The following is a 22,177-nucleotide window of genomic DNA, read 5'->3' as shown; positions in this document are numbered from 1 at the left end:
TGCAGCCGCCGTAGTCGGTATTCGAGCCCGCGACCTGCCGGTCAGCAGCCACATATGTTACCCACTGGACCACCGTGGTGGAGAAATCATGCAACTTCCACGCGCCCCAACGATGTTTCACCGCTGACTAGTACGAGTATATTAGCATCGACTTGTTAGAAAAAACTGCAGCAGTAAGCACTGCAGCAAGGCAGCGATGTCGACGGGCGACAGGCCTAATGTCGTGACTTGGTGGAGCGAAAGTGAGGCCAGCTGGGCGTGGTGCGCCAGCACGCGTTCGCAGCTTGAGCTAGGAATCTCACCATCCCTCGTTGCTAAAGCGCAGTATGCTTGAATGCTGCCGTATGTTTGAGGAACGCACGCCATACTCTTTCTCTCCATAAGTGATGATCTTTGAAGGTATGCATATTGAGTATCAGTGTGCGTGCTTACTGATGCCTTCTTAACGCGCAATGAACAATACGCTGTTTTCCGCCACATGTCAAAGATGTGCACAATGGTTAACTTAAGATCACAGTAGTAGTAGTCGTGATAAAGACGTGTCACAAGGCGTCAACGTGGCCGTGTTCACGTTAAACAGCATAACAGGTGCGAACGCCTATAACGTTATGGGATAGTGATTGGGATAAAAGGAGCAGACAGTAATTCCCAACTTAACCTGTTTATTAGGTTCACCTTTCCCCGCCGCGGTGGTCTAGTGGCTAAGGTACTCGGCTGCTGACCCGCAGGTCACAGTTCGAATCCCGGCTTCGGCGGCTGCATTTCCGATAGAAGCGGAAACGCTGTAGGCTCGTGGGCTTAGATTTCTGTGCACGTTAAAGAACCCCAGGTGGCCAAAATTTCCGGAACAATCCACTACGGTGTCTCTCATAATCATATGGTGGTTTTTGAACGTTAAACATGACATGTCAATAAATTATTAGGTTCCAATTGTGGCCGTTGAAAGAAAGGTCAGAATACAGCGATACACACTAGCACTGATAACGCCGAACAGAACATCGGTCGTCAATCAACTGATATGCGGTGACGCGTGCCGGCACACATACACGTGACGTCGAATATCTTCGTGTTATCGCTAGCGGCCACGAAGTTATAGTATAATATGCAATGTTCGCTAAGTGGGCATAATCGTAACGAAAAGGTCAACTACGCCCTCGAAGCTTACTGAACACTGCAGGCACGATTGGCGCTGAGAATCACTGGCGGTGTAACAGGCGGTAACAAAGCTTTAGGAAAATGATTTATTAACATTGTTAGGAACCGGTTTATTCAGAAAAGCTTGAGCTAAAATCACGCTGATGATGATATTTACAGATGAAGAGGATGTACAGGTGATGATGTTATCAAAGAGAATAAAGAGCCATTCGCTTGTCGCGCTCACACTAATTCCCCCGTGCGGTGAAAGCGGCCGTCCAGTCGCTTGACAGTATTAATAAATGCGTCGCCCATAAGGCTTTAAACGAGATACGTGCACTATCTCTGTTCCTCGGCAACGATGATCAGGATTGGCGCTAAGAGAAGAAACGCGGTAATTGACAGATGTCTGTTCGACTACCGTGTACAGCCCAATGAAGAGATTGATGAATTTGTCGCATAGGTCGGGGACGCGTAGTGGAGCCCATAGAAGAACTTCGTCACCAGGGGGAAAACTCACAACACGTCGAGACGAGTCGTAGCGAGATTTTCGAGTGTTTTGAGAGAGGCCGGTGTTGTCACGGGCCTGGTAACGAAAGTGCGCGAGACGAGATAGAAATTTTTCAGAGAAAGGAGCCGTCGATGGTGCAGGCGCCGAAAGGAAAGAGACATCCAGAGCGAAACTCGGCGAGTGACCATGGACGAGAAAAAATGGAGAAAAGCCGGTAGTGCGTTGAGCAGCCGTATTATAGGCAAATGTCACGAAGGGTGGAATCGCATCCCAGTTCGTGTGGTTGGGATAAATGTACATGGCGATCATGTCCGATAGGGTCCGATGAAACTGTTCAGTCAATCCGTTGGTCTGCGGGTGGTAGCTAGAAGTGGTCTTGTGAACAGTGTTCGAGGCATTCAAAACTTGCTCGACAATGGAAGAGAGAAAGACTTTGCCACGATCACTCAAGAGAATGCGTGGAGCTCCATGACGCAAAAAGATGTGGCGAAGAATGAAATCGGCAATCTCAGAGGGAGTCCCGGATGATATAGAAGCTGTTTCTGCGTAGCGAGCAAGGTGGTCGACGGCCATGACAATCCAGCGATTCCCATTGGATGATATAGGAAGAGGGCCATACAAGTCAATTCCAACGACTTCAAAAGGCGAGGCGTGAAAAGGAAGAGGTTGCATGAAACCAGCCGGAGCAGTTGTCGGTCGTTTTCGCCATTGGCAATGGGCACAGAAGGCGACATACTTAGCGACGGCTAAAGAGAGGCCAGGCCAAAAACGACTTCGTATTTTGTCGTAAGTCTTGTGATAGCTTAGATGAGCGGCGGTTGGATCATCATAAAAGGCTTCCAGAACTTCACGTTGCAGAGAACGTGGGATGACGGGTACCCACTTGTTGCCATCAATGTGGTCAATGTAGCGACATAAAGCATCACCGACAAGCTTAAATTGTTTAAGTTGTCGACGGAGTCTGGCGTTTGGAGGAGTACTAGAGCCGGTGAAGCGGTTGGTGCGGCAGTATTGGTCGACAAGTTGTTGGGAAACAACGACGAATAGGGTGGCAGGTGATGAACTTAGCGCTGCGATTGGAGAGCTGCTGTCGTTTTGGAGCATCGATGGTGAGTGGCTTCCGCTGGTCAAAAGACAGCCCTATAGAGTATCAGCATCTTGATGCTTCTTCCCAGATCTGTAGTCGACATTGAAATCATACTCCTGCAAGCGAAGCGCCCAGCGGCCGAGGCGACCCGATAAGTTTTCCAGCGATGAAAGCCAGCATAGGGCGCTATGGTCGGTCATGACGATAAAATGATGGCCGTGAAGATATGGTCGGGATCTTTGCACTGCCCATACAACAGCAAGGCACACCTGCTCGGTGATAGTGTAGTTCTTTTCTGGAGCGGTGAGAGCACGACTTGCGTAAGCGACGACGCCTTCGCGTGAGATTTTGTCATGCTGCAAGAGTACCCCACCAAGATTATGACTACTTGCGTCGGTGTGAAGGATGGTGTGTGCGGTGGAATTGAAGTGGCACAGTACAGGATCCGACGTGAGGGCTTGCTTCAATGCCGTGAAAGCGCTTTCGCAGTCTTCGGACCTAATGAAGGGGACGTTCCTTGCGAGGAGTTGATGGAGCGGAGAAGGAAGTTCCGCGAAGCCACGTATGAAGCGCCGGAAGTAATAAGATAGCCCAAGAAAGCTGCACAGGTCCTTTTGACGTAGTTGACGAGAAAAATGGAGGACGGCGGCAAGCTTCTCGGGGTCGGGCCGAATTGCTTCTTTGCTGACAAAGTGGCCGAGAACATTGATGGTCTTGCTAGCAAAGGTCTTAAGCTGTAGACTGGCTTTTGCAAGGCATGTGAGGACTTTGTCAAGACGTTGTAGATGCTGCAAGAACGTGTATGAAAACACTACAATGTCATCGAGATACCACAGATACGTTTTTCATTTCAAACCACGCAATACGCCGTCTATCATGCGTTCGAAGGGGGCGGGCGCATTACAGAGTGCAAAAGGCATCAAATTAAACTCGTACAAACCATCTGGCGTTGAAAAGGCGGTCTTCTGTTTATCAGACTCCGACATTGGTATCTGTCAGTAGCCTGAGCTAAGGTCGAGGCTAGAAAAATACTCTGCGCCCTGTAATGAATAAAGTGCATCGTCGATCCGAGGGAGGGGATAAACGTCCTTGCACGTTATTTTGTTTAGCGCACGGTAATCGACGCAGAAACGCACTGTCCCATCTTTCTTTTGAACGAGAACAATTGGGGATGACCATAGACTCGAGGAAGGATGTATGATGTTGCGTCGTAGCATGTCTGAGACGTTTTTCTCGATTATCTTGCGTTCTGCCTGAGACACGCGATATGGACGCCGATGTACAATACGAGAGCCGTCAGTATGGATGCTGTGTAGCGGTGGTAGTCATGCTGAGGGTGGGCGAGTTCACGTCAAATAGAGAAGAGTGTCTATTTAACAGGGCGAGCAAATCTTCAGTTTATCAGGTATTAAGTCAGTGCTTACGGTTGCCGACACAGCTGTGGAAGAGGCATTGAATGGCAGGGATTGTGACTTTGGGACATCGTTGTGGTTGTTGTTCGGAAGAGTGACAATCGCAACAGGCTCACTGTCGAGCGCGCAAGATAATGTTGAGCCACAGGGGAGCAGTACACAATCGGGCGTTTGATTTTTGGTGGTTAAGTACGTAGACCCATCGAAGAAGCGAATAAGCCCTGGTGTGATCACAATGCCCCTACGTAGGGTGTGGCCGTAAGGGAGAATTAGTACGTCACCATCCACAATGTCGGTGCAATTACCACTTATAATTTCTTCGATGTATGGCCGAAGTACATAACCTGACGTGGTGACAAGGCGGATGCGTCAATCGTGTTCAAGCGGAGAAGAGTCAGTGGCATTTAGATGCGCGAGGCGCTGATGACAATATATGAAAGCGGACGCAGAAGACAAGAAATCCCACCCCAGAATGAGAGCGTGGGTGCACTCACGAAATACCGCGAAAACATTGTGATGACGAATGCCTTCTATGCAGACACGAACGGTACACTGTTCAAGTAGACGAATGAGAGTGTTGGTCGCCGCACGTAGAGGTGGGCCGCCATAAGGCGTGGTGACTTTTCATAGGCGGGAACAAAAATCAGCACGAATAATCGAAACGGCAGCGCAAGAGCCTCAACGCGTACACCTTCTACAAACACTACTATCAAACTCGATGGCCCAACTGGAGGAATCATTAGCTTTCCAGTGGATGCAGTTTCCCCTCCTAAAACTGCATTGGGGAGTTTTCCGCGTGGGCGTTCGTGGAATGGGAGGCGGGCCGCGGAGGCGACCCAGAACGGCGACCTGGAAAGGCGACCTGCGGCGAGACGTACGGGAATTCCCAGGCATGTCTGTATGGTAGCTAGGAGAGGGTGAACGGTAATGGGACGATCGGGAGGGTGTTCGTAGGTAGTTCATTGTCGAACAGAAGCTTCGATGTTCTTCAGGAGCGTAGCCGCGTTGCTCGTCTTGCTGGCGCCTTTGACAAAACCGAGCGATATGTCCTCGATAGCCGCAGTAGTAACAAATTGGTCGAGGTGGGCGCTGAGGTGTGTAGTAAGGTGGTGCACGCACTGGCGGCGATAACAAAGCCACAAGCGTGTGGTCTGCTGTTGTAGGCACAAAAACGGTGGGTGTGGCAGAGAGCGCGGCAACTTCGGCGTACGTGCGCGTCTGGCGCACGCAGGGACCGTTGGGACACGTCGGACGCGATGCGAAGGCGATCTCTTGTTTAATAAGGTCTCGCAAGCTATCTTTTTCAGAAGGGATATTAACTTCCGCAGCACAGTAAGAGCAGCGCCCGTGAAGCTCTTCACGAACGATGTCGCGAATAAGCGCACGCAAGTCGAGGGGTGCAGGAAATCGAATGTTAGTGGCATCGTGGCAAAGGCGAAGAGACTGAAGCTCGTCAAGTCGCTGACAGATGGTTATCACGTCCTGGGTGGTGGCAGGATTTTGCGTGGCGAGGGCGTTAAAGGCGACAATGTTAACGCCTTTAATAATGTGGCGTATTTGGTCGTTCTCAGGCTTGCCTGTGCTAACGCGCTTGCAGAGTGCAAGGACATCCTCAATATAAGAGGTGTAACATTCACCTGGCAGCTGTGTTCGTTCAGCGAGCTTCTTCTTTGCTGCCTCATCTTCTTTGCTGCCTCAGTGTGAACAGCAGGGGCACCAAATATCTGACGAATTCGCCGCTCGAAAGTGTCCCAGTCAGGAAGATCCGGGTGGTGGTTTCAGAACCAAGTTCTCGCAACATCGGACAAGTAAAATGGGACGCTGCGCAACTTCTGTGGATTGTCCCACCTGTTCAAATCGCTGACGAGGTCGTAGTTCTTGATCCAGTCTTTGACGTCAATGCCTCGGAGGCCGGAAAGCACAGGTGGATCACGCAGGTGAATGTTGTTGGGCGGGGCGGGTGGCGGTGGCTGCAGTAGGACAGCGACGTTGGATGGGCCAGGGTTTTCTTGGGCCGCCATGGCAGGGGGTTATATGCGACGACCCGAGCGAAGCTCTAGCGAGAACGGGTGAGAGAGCCTGAGGGAACGAAAAGCACCATCCACCACTTGTGAGTAACCGGTTCATTCAGCCAGGCTCGAGCTAAAATTACGCTGGTGATGATATTTACAGATGAAGAAGATGTGCAGGTGATGATGTTATCAAAGAGAATAAAGAGTCATTCGCTTGTCGCACTCACCATATGCGGGGTTTAAGGTCCCAAACTCACCATATGTATATAAGAAACGCTGTAGTGGAGGGCTCCGGAAAGTTTGACCACCTGGGTTTCTTTAACGTGCACCCAAATATGAGCACACTGGCCTACAACATTTTCGCCTCCTTCGAAAATGCAGCCAGTGCAGCTGAGATTCAATTCCATGTCCTGCTGGTCAGCAGCCGAGTGTACCTTAGCCGCTAGACCACAGCAGCAGGGCAAGACTTGATGAAGGAATGTGGCAATATTATTTTACAAGCTCTCATTTATCACTACGCTATAAGCACTAGTTTGAAGACACGTCACACTCTCTTGTTATACTGATTCTTATAATGGAGGGATCTGCCGTGGTTTTTTATCATTATTTCATAACCCAGTAACGGAGGTGCAAGTTCATTTTGCGGAGGTATATGCATTGTATTGTCATTGTAAAAGCTGTTACGCGATGAGACAAAAAATAAGAGGCCTGTAGAAGTGCTACAAGGTGTCCGAAAGTGTTGCGCATAAAAGGTATATTTGTTTTATGGTGCTTTGAATGCCGCACACTATTGAATTTTACGTTCACAACGCATTTTCCAGGTTACTCCAGCTGACGGACGTGTACTCACTGAAGTACGAGGCACCCAACCCAGACAAGAGGCCAACCTGCCAGTCGAGAACGTTCAACCAAAACTTGGACGTCGGGAGAAATCAAGAGAACACGCAGAAAAGCATGCGCCCGAAGAACTAGCCTTTAAGGAAGCCGATGTGTCTGCAGCTCTTCAGCCTTCTTTATTCCCCCATCAAAGGGACCGTGCAGGGACAAGACCATCCCAAGCAGTAGATGGAAAAACTATTTTCCCTGAAGAACATGAGCAAGCAATTGTGGTTTCTATGAAGCCTCGTTTGAGTGTGCACGAATTGCTCCTGCAAAATAAGGCTCTTCCTATTTCCCCTACTGAGGGAGGTATTCTAAGCGACATGTGTATTCGCGTGTATGGTGCCCCAGGGCCTGCTTCACACTCAAAGCCACCAGTGGAGAGGGAGAAACAACTTTCGGCTGGACACCAACACAAGCCAGGATCGCGGGATGCTAGAGATCTTAAGACCAAGGCGCTCGCAGCAGCAGGCTGTGAGGAAGCTGGTGAGGTGTCACCAAAAATACTCTCCGCTACCAGAAACCTATCATTCTGGTTATCCAAATGTCATCCAGCTAAACATGAGAAGCAGCCACCAGAAGAGGTAAGCAACAACATGGGGTTGTAAAAGTTAATATGGAATGAAGTGGCACGAGGAGAACGCTTCACAATTATCCTGGGGAAAATATTTACGGAAAGGCCTAATGACAGAGTGCAGAACGAATAGATGGCACTACTACAAAACAGCGTGAAGGATAAAATGATTTAAATAGGCCAAATGTGTTTTGACATCAATTTATTCATTACTGGTTTCCTTAAAAAGTATAATTTTGAGTGCAATGAGGTGATGTCCAGGTGAAGATGATTTTGCTTTTTCTAAAATTTAAAAAACAATGTAGAAACGTTTATTCTGTCAAATTATTAGTACGCCTTTAGCGATGTGCCGGAGACAGGTTTATTAGAGAAATGGCAGAGGTAATTTGACCACTTGTCAAACAGAGCGAGCGCGAGCAGCAACAGTCTTCAATGTATCCTTTCGCTGGTGCTCCTGCTTGTCCCATATACCCATGCTACAATTCACTCCCCCGCATAAAAGGAGTCATCCTAGCGACCAATGAAACTGGAACAATGGGTTGGTTGTAGCGCGGCTTCAATAAATTGACATAAACAATCTTGCGGTCGCGACGGCGTCGGTCTGTCAATTAATGAAACAGCTCAATAATACGTTTGTAGTTGACCAGGGAGTCTTCTTGTAGGTCTCGGTAGAGCACTTCGTATTTCGGCAGTAGCTTTGTGGAAAGGTCAAGAACAGCGAGGAAACGTGAAGTCTTATGAACGTTCTAAGTAAATATGACTGGGGAGGTAGGTCTACGTTGTGACAGTCCTTCTGCTACACTTCATCTTGTGCGGTCAAGAAGCGTGCGATTCACCTGCGCTCTTCTGACTTAGTGACAACTTCAGATAAAGGTGTGCGTTGCGAAACATACGGGCAATACAAAAGAATAGAATTCATAAGTCAGGGGCGTTCGTGGGCGTACAGAAGGAACCACGAAGAGAATTTTGTCGAAAACTGAGTGGTGCTTCTGTAAGCGTAATCGACAAAGAATGTTCTTGCAAACATTTAAGCTCGCGCACCAAGGAGGAAGCAACGTATGCTGAAGAGACAAACAGGGGCAAACTTAGAACTCAGTTTATTTAAGGCAGTACATAAAATAGATACCCCAGGGTAGTTCAACAGTGTATGTGCGTAAAGTAGAAACAAGCAAAAAAAGAAAACAAAAAGAAACCAGAACCTACAAGGACAGTAGTTTTTTTTTTACATGAGTCGTATCTAAAATGTGAAACTCAAGCATGAATTAAAAAGGTAAACTTCTTCTCAGTTAGAAGGCTCGTCTTTCGCATTAACCTACGTTCGCGCACATCTGCAACTCGATAAGGAGTTTTCGAATATTGTCCGCAAAGCTCTGCTTACGCTATGTGTTGCGGGCACTGCCTCCGTGCATGCGTCATAACGCTGACATCGATTGGAATTTGCGGTAATCGCAAGTTGCGTGGGGTCCACAAAGTCGCTTTGCGGCGTATTCAGCGTGCGTCGGTGTTTGGGAGGGACAAACGCTATTCAAAAAGTCACATGGCACCCATAAGCAAATGCTACGCTTCCTAACTTAGCCCACGCTATTTGTAATCTCTCTGATGATTCAGGTACAGAGCGCTGTCACGTGCCAACAGCGCATCACGCTGACAATGATCAGAGTGTGAAGAAGATGTGCCTGCATCAAGCAGCATCGCTAACGCCCGGCTCTCTCGGCTCGTGCTTCGGTTCGTTGCTGTGCCGATCGCTGGACGGTTCTTCATGCTGTCTCGTCGCTGTCTTTAAAGGATAATAAACCTCTTCACACTTGGTGGAGGTGCTGTTAATCCCCGTTGCTACACCCTGGAGCTGCGAAGCCGCACGCTACCGCCTGCCATGACTGACAACGCCACTACATCGGCGCCTTCGCCCCAGTTCAACTGCCCTGGCCGTCCTAGGCTACGGGATCCGAAGGTCTTCAGCGGTGTGGATGGGACCGACGTCGAAGACTGGCTCGAGCATTACGAACTGGTGAGCGCCAACAATAAGTGGGATGAAGCCGACAACCTGGGCCACGTCATATTTTATTTTACTGGCGTCGCCGAATTATCGTTTAATAACCACAAACACAACATCCCCACGTGGAGCGTCTTCAAGACGTCAAGTGCTGAAGTGTTCGGTCTGCCGGCTGTCTGCAAGCAGAGGGCAGAACAGCGCTTGCGCGTCCGCTCTCAGCAGACTGGCGAGACCTTTACCAGCTATATTGAGGACGTCGTCGACCTTTGTCGACGTGCGAATGACACCATGCTCGCATTTGACAAGGTCAAACACATCGTGAAAGGCATCGACGACGGCGCATTTCAAATGCTCTTGGCAAGAAATCCGAGCACAGTTTTCGAAGTCGTCAGCTTGTGTCAGAGCTACGACGAGTTGAGGAAGCAACGCACTCTGACTCGGCAGCCTCAGCATGGTGGTGAGTCACTGTTCAGTTTCGACACCCCTCCCGACAATTCACCGTTGCTTCAGCAAGTTCGAGCCTTCGTCCATGAGAAAGTCGCCCGCCAACTTTCCCTAATGCCCTTCACTCACGAGACCACCACCCGTCTACCTGCCCCGCTTCGCACAGCTATTTCGGAAGAGTTTGCCCAAGCTGTTCCTCTTGCGGACCACAAGCCGCCTCTATCCATCCGTATTCACTGCCAGCGTGTCGCGCAGGCGGTAGGCCCTCCTGTCACCTGTCCGCCAGCTGTGCAGCCTGTGGCCGCACCCCTAAAGTATGCAGCGCAGCCTATGGCTACTCCTGTCGACTGTTCGCAAGAGATGCAGCCTGTAGCAGCGCCGTTTACCTAAGGAGACGCTGTGCGTAGGCTTGCGCAACCACCTACACCTCGCGTTCACAGCCCGCTCACCCGGCTGCTTATACTGCACCTTGGGCGGCACCACCAGTCGCCAATCCTTGGAGGACGCCCGATAACCGACCGATATGCTACGCCTGCTTCACTCCCGGACACGTTGCCCGCTACTGCCGCCGTCGACTTCAGATGTTCGGCGACTATGTCCGATCGTCGGAAGCCGGCAGCCAACCCTTCGCGCATACGGGCCGGTCTCGTCACCTCGCTATGCCCCTCCGAACGACCCCAACTTCGTGACGCCGCGCGCACCCTCTCTTCGTCGGTGATCGCCCTCCACCATGCGTCGCCGGCCCAGACCTTCTGACCAGGAAAACTAAGCACCGCAGTTCAAGAGGCAAGAACTGCGCCATTTTTGAACTGTCTAAGCCGTCGCCCCTCTTCTGCTAACGTGGTCGCAGTAACTGTTGAAGGTTATTGTACTTTCGCCCTTGTGGACAGCGGCGCCGCCGTTTCTGTTATTGCCGCTAATGTCTGCCGTGTATTACGTAAAGTCACGACGCCGCTTTCAGGACTGTCAGTCCACACCGCAAGTGCACAGCAAGTAACGCCTCTCGCAGCCTGCACTGCAAGAGTGTCCATCGAAGGCATTGTTTACATTGTGGAGTTTATTGTCCTCGCTGTCTGTTCGCATCACGTCATCCTCGGATGGGACTTCCTAACCCGCCATAATGCTGTCGTCGACTGCGCACGCGCTGAAGTTGAGTTTTCACGCTTTTGTGATGTCCCATTACTTGACGCTCTTCATCAGCCGGCGAAGTTGCTCGTGCATGAATATACCAATATTCCACCTGAAAATTTCGCAGTTGTTCCAGTTTCATGCAGCGCCTACACTGACGCTACAGTCTTTTTTATGCCTTCCGATATCTTCACGAGTCGTCGAGCTCTGCCGCTGCATTTCGCAACGATTGACCTTGCCGCCGAAAGAAGCAATATGTTTATACTCAACCCGCTTTCCACACCCTTCACTATGCTTGCGGGGGATTGTCTCAGCCGCGTGCAGGATCTCGACCCTTCGTCTTTGGTTGATGTCCCGGATGACTGCTGCGACCACCCAATATCACCGTCGGCCCTCGAGGAGTCATCCAAGGACACGTTTTCCAGCGCCATCGCTGACATCCTCACTCCCACCGAACATGCCGACCTGCTTGATCTTCTGCATGAGTTCCGGAATTCTTTCGATGTGTCGCAACCTCAACTAGGTCGCACGTCGCAAGTCAAGCATCATGTTGACACCGGCCTACACTAGCCACTGCGTCAAAGACCATACCGTGTCTCCACTGAAGTGCGCCGCGTCATCAACGATCAAGTCAAAGATATGCTTCGTAGATACGTCATTCGAACACTTCACAGTCCCTGGGAGTCTCCTGTCGTCCTGGCGCGTAAGAAAGACGGATCTATCCGATTTTGCGTGAAGTATTGTTGTTTCAATGAGATAAACCGCAAGGACGTATATCCTTCGCCGCGCATTGATGATGCCATTGACACCCTTCACGGAGCGGAACTTTTCTCTTCGGTAAATTTGCGGTCTGGATACTGGCAAGTTCCAATGGCTGAAGCCGATCACCAAAAAACTGTATTTATTACACCTGACGGATTATACGAGTTTAACGTCATGCCCATTGGGCTTTGTAACGCACCCGCCACGTTTGAACGACTTATGGATAATACGCTACGTGGCCTCAAGTGGAATATGTGCCTATGCTACCTCGACGATGTCGTGGTTTTCTCGCACGACTTTCCTACGCACCTCCTTCGCCTCAGGCACGTTTTGACTTGTCTGATCAAACCTGGCCTGCAGCTTAACCTGAAAAAATGCCGCTTCGCTGCACGCGAGCTCGTCATCCTAGGCCATATCGTGTAGAAGCACGGCGTATTACCTGACCCAGCAAAACTTTGAGCAGGCGCGAAATTTAAGAAGCCGACGACCATAATGGAATTTCGCAGTTTTGTAGGCCTATGCTCTTATTTCCGGCGCTTTGTTCGTAATTTCGCATCCATCATGTTACCCTTAACCTAGCTTCTTCGCGGTGACGTGAACCTCGCCTCCTGGTCCCCTGCATGTGACGTTGCCTTCACTACTCTGTGCCGTCTGCTCACCTCCCCACCTATTCTCTGCCACTTCAACCCGACGGCTCCTACCGAAGTGCACACCGACGCCAGCGGCGTCGGGCTAGGCGCTGTCCTTGCTCAACGAAAGCCCGGCTATTCAGAATACGTTGTAGCCTACGCTAGCCGCACTCTGACGAAAGCCGAAACTAATGACAGCATGACAAAAAAATAGTGTTTGGCTCTGGTGTGGACGCTTGGAAAGTTCCGGCCGTATTTATACGGCCGCCCGTTCGATCTAGTAACTGATCACCACGCGCTGTCCTGGCTCTCCATGCTGAAAGACGCTTCTGGCCGCCTGGCGCGATGGGCACTCCGCATCCAGGAGTACGACATTCGCGTCGTATACCGCTGTGGAGGCAAACACTCTGACGCTGACGCCCGGTCCCGCTCACCTTTGCCACCAGATCCGACGTGCGCAAACACGCGTATCCAGACCTACCTTGTCATCGTTAAATCTTGACTCAATTGCCACCGAACAACGTCGTGACCCGTGGATGCATCTCTTCGCAAATATCTATCCGGTACGCCCAACTTTCCGGTATCTGAATCCCTCCGACGTCAAGCTTTCCATTCTGAGAGCTGCGATCAACTTCTTCATCGACGCAAATACGCTCCTGATGACTGCCGGTGGCTACTGGGCATCCCACGCACTTTACGATCTCAGGTATGCGCCTCTCTTCACGACGATCCACAATGTGGCCACGCCGGGGTGTTTAAAACATATGAACGCCTTCACCATCGCTATTACTGGCGCGGCATGTACTATTTTGTACGCAAATTCGTACGCAAATGTGTACAGTGCTGTCCTGACTGTAAGCGACGCAAATCAACACCGCTACGCGTGACTGGCGAATCGCAGCCACTTCCGTGCCCTGCCAAGCCATTTGATCGCGTCGGCATTGACCTCTACGGCCCCCTTCCATTGACACCAGATGGCAATCGGTGTATTATAGTGGTGGTCGACCATCCAACACACTACGCCGAAACAGCTGCCTTACCGAGCGGTACCGCTAAGGCTGTCGCCTCTTTCATTTTACGTCGCTTTATCCTTCGACATGGCGCACCTTGAGAGCTCCTTAGTGACAGAGGCCGCGCCTTCCTCTCCGAGGTCGTGGAAGCTCTGCTTTTGGAATGCCATGTCATTCATCGGAAAACGACAGCATACCACCCGCAGACTAATGGGCTAACGATACGGTTTAACCGCACGCTGGGGGATATGCTCTCAATGTACGTGGCATCTAATCATCGCAACTGGAACCGTGTTCTCCCATACGTCACAATCGCATATAATACTGCAATACAAACAACCACAGGATTTTCACCTTTCTTTCTTCTTTATGGACGTGAGCCTTCCCATATAATTGATACTATACTTTCCTACCGTCCTGATGCTTCCGAATGTCCACCTATCTCCGATGCTTTTCGACAAGCCGAAGAGTGCCGCCAGCTCGCCCGTGCGTTCATCTCGGACGAGCAGCAACGCTGGAAAGAAAACCGTTGCACCTCTCTTCCAGATCCCAGCTATGCCCCAGGGTCTCTCGTGTGGCTTGCCATCCCATCCCAAACACCGGGACTCTCATCAAAACTTGTCCCCCGATACAGGGGGCCTTACAGCGTTTTAGAGAAAACCTCTTCGGGTAATTACCTAATTGTGCCAGTTTCCCAATGGGATGACATGCGCCGGCGTGCACGTGACATCGTCCATGCTTCCCGCTTAAAACCGTATAATGAGCCTCTCCCTGAAACTTCTTAGTTCGTCAGGACGACTCCTTTTTCAGTGGCGGCGATTGTGAAGAAGAAGATGTGCCTGCCGCAAGCAGCATCGCCAACGCGTGGCTCTCTCGGCTAGGGCTTCGGTTTGTTGCTGTGCCGATCGCTGGACGGTTCTTCACGCTGTCTCGTCGCTGTCTTTAACGCCTAATAAACCTCTTCACAAAAGCATCAATCCGGTGGTCTAGAGGTGTAGGTAGACACATACACGCGCAGAATAACTGCAAAATGCTCCTTCTATCGCGAAACGCCATGGGCCGCTCCTTCGTGCTCTTCAGATCATTGAAAGACGCAGTGCCGCTACAAGCAACAGTGGCATGAAACTGGGGTCGGCAACGTCCGAGCCGCGGGTGGTATGATGCGATACCAGCACAATGTCAGAACTTCACCCCCCCCTTTCCCTTCGCTTCTTTCATTCAAGGCCGACATTGCAACTTTCACATCACATTGACTTTTGCTTTAAAAATGGTTTGTAAATCAACATTTTAAGAAGTTTGTACTAAAAATGAAAATTTTGTTAACTCTTTGTGTTTCAGTATTTTTATAAGTTTCTGAATTGGCCCAAATGTTTTCGAGGGGTTCACTTAGATAATCTCACGTTTATTTCTCCTAAACCCTACACAGACAAGCATATTTATGATATAGTGCTCATATAATCAAGTATATTCCTTTCAAATCAACGTAATTTTATTCGTAAGCTAAAATGATAATGTGAAGCTTACAGCTGTGTACGTAGCTAAACGGGATGCTGATAGTGTCTTGTATTCGATAGCGCCACGTATTGTCGATAGAGCAGCCAGCCCAGATGCCAGTAATCAGGTGACCCGACTGCGATCGGTATAAAGCTGCATGTCTAGGCTGCCGCCCGGTCTCACCCTTTTCAATTGCTGTTGTGTCGTCGTACTTGCGACAGTATGTAGCAATAAATTGTTTTGCTACTCTACGTTCGTCTCAAAACATTGGACATCACATCTGGCGACGAAGTGATTCGAACCTTCAGCGGCGTCGGCAGAACAGAAGACAGGTTCTACCCTCTTTGAAGTTCCTGGGGCGGTCACCGACACATAGCGAGCTACTGGAACAGCAGGGATGGCAGACCCAGTCACACAAGTGGTAGGAAAAATTGGCCACATGGAACCTTTTGATGACTCCTCAAGCGACTAGACTTCATACGACGAGCGGTTGACATCATTTCTTTCCTTCAACAAAGTACCGGAGGCAGACAAGGTTCACGCGTTCCTGAGCCTAACTAATAGGGGCGAAGATGTTCGCTCTACTCAACTCACTTACCGCCCCTGACCTTCCATCAAGGAAGTCGTACGACACCCTCAGGCAATCGCTTGGCGACCATCTGGCACCGAAGCCTTCAGTAATTGGTGAGAGAGCCAAGTTTTATCGATGGTCTCAGCGTGAGACTGAATCCATTGCCGATTTTCTGGCGGAACTGCGTTCCATCTCGAGTTCATGTGAGTTCGATAATTTCATAGACGAGGCACTCAGGGACATATTCCTTTGTGGTTTACAAAGAGAAGATATTCAGCGAGTGCTGTTTGCTGAAGACAAGATGTTTACCTTTCAAAAGGCGATCGAAAAAGCTTTAGCATTGGATTCAGCAACAAAAAGTGCAGCAGAAGTGCATGGTTCAACAAGCGTTTCTGACTTACACCATGCAAATGTACAAAAGCCGGGGAATAAAGCAGTCGCCGTAGAAGACGCCAGCAAAAAGAAAGCGTCAAACATGTGTTGGCGGTGCGGTTCTTTTAAGCACGTTAGCAAAAACTGTGAACATGCGTCGGCGACGTGTTCCGGCTGCGGCAAGAAAGGGCATATCTTGCGTATATGGCAGTCTGATAAGAACTCGAAGTTATCTCGGACGCGAGCGCGCAGCCTGAAAGTTCTTGACTGGGCCACAGAAATGATGCTAAACGGCATGACGTGCTCGGCAGAAGATGCCACAAAAGGACTCCTGTTTATAAACAAAATTCTACTTGAAATGAAGTTGGATACGGGAGCAGCGGTATCCGTAATTTCTCGCAGGCAAAAGCAATAGTTGTTCCCCTCTTTGAAGTTGCGCACGACAAGATTGCGTCTACGCACTTACACAGGTGCATTAGTTGAACCAGCAGGAGTGGCTGAAGTTGTTGTTGAACATAATGGGGAAAGTGTTCTATTACTCTTGTATGCCACTTAGCAGGGAGGACCGGCACTTCTGGGCCGAGAGTGGTTACAGCACGTGCGCCTCGACTGAAACGCTGTATTTTCCTGCAACAAGCTCTGCTCGGCACGGGAGCCGACAAGCACGGAAGCAAAAATACAGGTTAGCAAGCTTTTGCAGAAGTACAGTAACCTTTTCAAGAAAGAATTGGGATGCATCACAGAGGAGAAGGCAGAACTCTTTCTCAAAACGGACGCTCGTCCAAAGTTTTCAAAGGCACGCAGTGTGCCTTTCGCACTTGTTCCAGCAGTGGAAAAAGAGCTTGACAAAATGCAGTCAATGGGTGTGATCACACCATTAGCCACGTGCGAGTATGCTGCACCAGTAGTGCCTGTGGTTGAGAAAAACGGGAAAATTCACCTATGTCGCGACTACAAGACTGTCAACCCTATGCTAGACACTGATCACAACCCCTTACCACGTGTTGAAGAAGTTTTCGCTGCACTCAGTGGAGGAAAAGAATATTGAAAAATTGACTTGAACAGGGCCAATCAACAGGTAGTGCTAGCGGAACCGGCGCGTCGTCTTCTGGCGATAAACACGACAGAAGGACTGTTCGCCGCAAACCGGCTACCTTTCGGCGTGTCCTCGGCGCCTGGTATTTTTCAGCGAATAATGGACACCGTGCTTAAGGGTCTCAAAGGTGTTGCATGCTAATTGCACGATGTCCTAGTGACCGGAAGGACTGGAGTCGAACACCTACGGAACTTGGAAGTCGTTCTAACCCGTTTCGAAAGTCGAGGAGTTCGACTAAGAGCTGAGAAATGCTTTTTTTTAGATTGAGTTAACCTACTTGAGGCACAAGTTGAGTGCAAATGGCATACATTCCACGACGGACAAAATTGATGCCATTGTAGCCGCGCCAGCACCGGAGAACAAACCGCGGCATCGTTCTTTGCTCGGAGCCGTAAGCTACTACGGAAAATTTCTACCTCAACTGGCTACGCTAGCCTATCCCCTGTACAAACTCCTGCGTGACGACCAAGCTTGGGCATGGACCAGCTAATGTCAAACGGCCTTTTACGACATAAAGGCGATGTTGGTTTCCCCGGAGTTGCTGGTTCACTATTATCAGCAAAGACCACTTCAAATGGCTTGCGACGCATCTCATTACGGGGTAGGTGCTGTGCTTTCCCATATTTTTGCTGATGCAACCGTTTGCCCTGATGCTTACGCTTCAAGGACTCTGTCCGATGCTGAGATGAAGTATAGCCAGATCGAGAAAGAAGCATTAGCAATCATCTTCGGCGTTAAGAAGTTTCACTACTATATTTACGGGCGTTCGTTCACGCTAATAACGGATCATATACCACTGCAGACTATTTCAGGTCAAAAGTCTGGCACGCCAACCTTGGCAGCAGCAAGACTTCAACGTTGGGCAGTGACGTTATCTGATTACACGTACACCTTGAAATTTCGACCGACAAACGAAAATCTAGAGGCTGACTGCTTGTCGCGCTTGCCCATGCGTCGGGAATCTGCTAATGATGCAGAGAAAAGGTTCTACTCGTTACGCTTGCAATCAATGCTGGTGACAAAGATATTGCACGTGCAACCTCACATGACCAGCTTCTTTGCAGAGTACCTGAGCTCACAAGTACGGGGTTGTCTATCTTTATGGACGATGCGGAGCTCAAGCCTTTTTTCGACAGGAGGACACAGCTGATCACACAGCAAGGCTGTCTCCTGTGGGGAATGCGTGTAGTGGTGCCTGCAAAGCAGAGGTCACCGTTGCTACAAGAACTTCACGACGGTCATTCAGGTATTATGCGATCCTAAGAGTTGGCCCGCAGATATGTTTGGTGGCCTTCAATTGACGCGGATCTCGAGTCTCATGTCAAAAGATGCAAACCTTGCCAGGAGCAGCGTAGTGCCCCTAAGAGTGTTGTTTTCACGCATGGTCGTGGCCAACATACCCTTGGAAGCGAGTACACATCGATTTTGATGGGCCTTTTCGGCATCACATGTTTCTAGTTGTGGTTGATGCACATTTTAAATGGCCATAGGTGTGTATCATGAAAAACACTACTAGCACGGCAACTATCGATGGTCTTCGCGCAATGTTTAGCCGTTTCGGTAATCCGGCAACGATCATGTCGGACAACGGCCAAAAATTTAAGCCTACCGAGTTCCAAACGTTTGTTCGAGGCTACCCTTGACAGCTTCTTGCTTGCTTATCGGAATACACCCCACGCTACGACGAAAGAAGCGCTAGCTAACCTTATGTTCGGTCGCCGTCTTCGTTACAAACTGGACATTATCAAGCCAGAATTAGAAGAATTAGTTCGCCACCAGCAATCTATTTAGTCTAGCCTATACAGCTCCAAAGCCCGACAATTTGCTGTAGGCGACGGTGTTCTTGTTCGAAATCACAGGGGAGCAACCAGATGGCTTCCGGTTACTGTATTGCGGCAGAAAGGACCTGTTTCGTATGCCGTCAAAGTACACACGCCACGGGGCCTGGCCATGTGGCATAGTCACCAAGATCAGCTTCTCTTGGGTGCAGCTGACGTCTCCGATGGTGAGGAGAACAAGAACACCTTCTGGGAGTTCTCGGATGCCACTGCGGAGACACATACGGCAGCGCCCGCAGCCTCCGAGGCAGCGCCACGAGTACGAAGATATCCAGTACGCAGTCGATGAGCGCCAGATGGCGACACGCCATCTTAATTTTGTGTAACTGCATTTCCCCACAATTTAAGCGGGAGGAAATGTCATGTATGCGAGAGCGCCACGTATTGTCGATAGAGCGGCCAGCTCAGATGCCAGCAATCATGTGACCCAACTGCGATCGGTATAAAGCTGCATGTTTAGGCTGCCACCCGGTCTCACCCTTTTCAATTGCTGTTGTGCTGTGGTGCTTACGACAATATGTAGCAATAAATCGTTTTGATACTCTACGTTCGTCTCCGAACGTTGGACATCACAGATGGCAGGAAGATGCTCTTGCATACTATGATCAGGTTCCGAGGCCTTTACTTTCAAGTCACAACATTAGGCTACAAACTGAACACTAAAAAATGGACGTGTGTTTGCGTAGGTTTGACACCTGAATCAAAGCTTTAGGGACACTAAAGGTAAATATTGGGTTGAAATCGATTGTTAAAATAGTGGACCAGAAATGCCGTGGTGATATTTCTGTGCAATAAAAGGCGCTTGTGTAAATAAAATAACGTTTTCTAGATCCGTATCGCGTTAGAACAGTTCAAAGCACCCACGCCTGAAAGCAGGGGTCCATACGTCGCTGTTGATGCGCCCAACGTTGCTTGCCTTTACTACACCGCCACCGACACCAGTAGTAGCACAGCGAGAGTAGCGGGTACCACACTAGCAACAACTGCCACTGTGAAATTTTCTGCAATATCGAAAGTCATGATCCTGCTTGCGTCGTTCAAATGAACCCTGCACCACTCGCGCCCTTGCGCATAGTATCGCCAGCTTTTAAAGACGCTGTAGTCTTTCTTGGGAAACTTCGATGCAAAATTTTCGTCTCTCTGTCTGTACATTTGTTTGTTTGTCTATCCTTAACGGTACCCCAAACGACACCAGACGCTACCTCAAACGAGCGAACCCCATCCGCAGCACCCACCAATATTGCTCTAGATTTATTGTTCGTACGTGTGAGATTGTCAATTAAAACGCAATCATTGCGCATACCTGAGGCACCTTAGCAACGCGTCAATACTTTTATGTTTGTCTTTACACTAGAGAAGGCATACATAAGTATTTATAAGGACCATATCGTTTATCACGCTTTGGTAATTCTGAAACGCTTGCACGAACAGGCAAGTGTATCCAACGCTTTGCTAAGTTGACACGCACATACCCGTCGCCACGCGTTCTACAGCTTATCACCTCCGAGAAGGGCGTGCGCGCCGCGCGCTTTGTTTTCCAAAATAACCACCAGATAGCGCTCATTTCTCGTGTGTGATCACAAGTGATCACAAATGTATCAAGGTAAGTTTTGAAGGAGCAGAGAAAGTGGGAAGGAGACAAGATGAGCAACTACAGGAAAATTTTTATCCAGAAAGGCAAATGGAAATGGCCACTAAACAAATTGAGAAAGTAATCACGGAGGATAATAAGATGGTGTGGACATAGACGAATCTAATTAGACTCTTTGAGCTAGAGCTTGCTAAGACGCGTGACAAGTCACCCCGGAAAAGAAGACACAAACCCAAAAGTTGGTGGGATGAGGAAGTTAAGAGAGCCATAGCAAAACGTCAGGAAGCCTCTAGGGAACACACACATGCTAAGCAGCGGGTTGAACCGACAGATGATATTGAAAGAAAATGGGAAAGCTTTCTAAGCTGTAGAAGAGATGCATCCCTTCTGATCATTGAAAAGATTAGAAGAAAGGGAGCTCAGTGGCTGGCAGAAGTACATAAAAAAGATAAAAAGGCAGCTGCGAAATTTTGGAACCATCTGAACTCGCTAAGAAATGAGACTAGCCTAGAGCAGAGTTTTATAACTACAGCCCAAGGTGCTAGGCTAGAAGGGGACGAAGCTATTGAATATATAAGAACAAGGGTGACAGAAAAATTTCAACAAAGAAGTAGTTTGCGCACCACAATAGACAAGGAGGAATCAAGTGGTGCAATGACTCCATTTTCACAACGAGAGTGGGAAAGGGCTGAGAAAAGGGTTCCTAGTAGTACATCAACAGGCCCAGATGGCATTCCAATTAGGCTGATAAAGACATTAGGTCTGAAGTCTAAGCAGGCTTTGAGAGAGGCACTGAGAAAAATAATAATCAATGGTGAAGCTCCCGATGGATGGAAACTTAGCAGAATGAGCATGATTTATAACGGAAAGGGGGACAAAGCTGACATAAACAACTACCGTCCTATAACGGTAACATCAGTGGTCTACAGGCTGGCGATGCAGATTATAAAGGAAAGACTGCAGGCATAGATAGAGGATGAGGGGGTGCTGGGGGAACTGCAGAATGGGTTTCGGAAACACAGGAGGTTGGAAGACAATCTGTTCTCACTGCAGCAGTGCATCGACATAGCAGAAAAAGAGCACAGGCCCCTGTGGCTAGCATTTTTGGATATCAAGGGAGCGTACGATAGCGTGGTTCAAGAGGAATTGTGGGGAATACTGGACACAATAGGCGTGGAACATGTAGTCACTAATCTTTTAAAGGGTATCTATAAAGGTAACAAGGTAGTTATAAAGTGGGAAAAACAGGTATCTAAGCCTGCAGAGGTAAAACGGGGGCTTAGGCAGGGGTGCCCCTGTCACCCTTATTATTCATGATGTACCTACAAGGATTAGAGGCAAAATTAGAGGGAAGTGGACTGAGCTTCAACCTCTCTTTAGTCAAACAAGGAAAACCTATTGAACACGCGCTACCAGCATTGATGTACGCAGATAATATAGTGCTAATGGCCAACAAGGAAGATTTGCAGAGATTGATGGACATCTGCGGTAATGAGGGAAAGGTTCGATTTTAGATTCAGTAAGAAAAAATCAGCAGTCATGATTTTCAATGACAACGAAGGTAGTGAGCTTAGAATACAGGAGGTCACGCTAGAGATAACAGATAAATAAAATATCTGGGCGTATGGATAGGCAATGGG

This window comes from Rhipicephalus microplus, chromosome 3, assembly GCF_043290135.1.
Source record: "Rhipicephalus microplus isolate Deutch F79 chromosome 3, USDA_Rmic, whole genome shotgun sequence".
Taxonomy (NCBI): domain Eukaryota; kingdom Metazoa; phylum Arthropoda; class Arachnida; order Ixodida; family Ixodidae; genus Rhipicephalus; species Rhipicephalus microplus.
The sequence above is the reverse complement of the archived record's forward strand: the minus strand, read 5'-3'. Positions refer to the sequence as shown.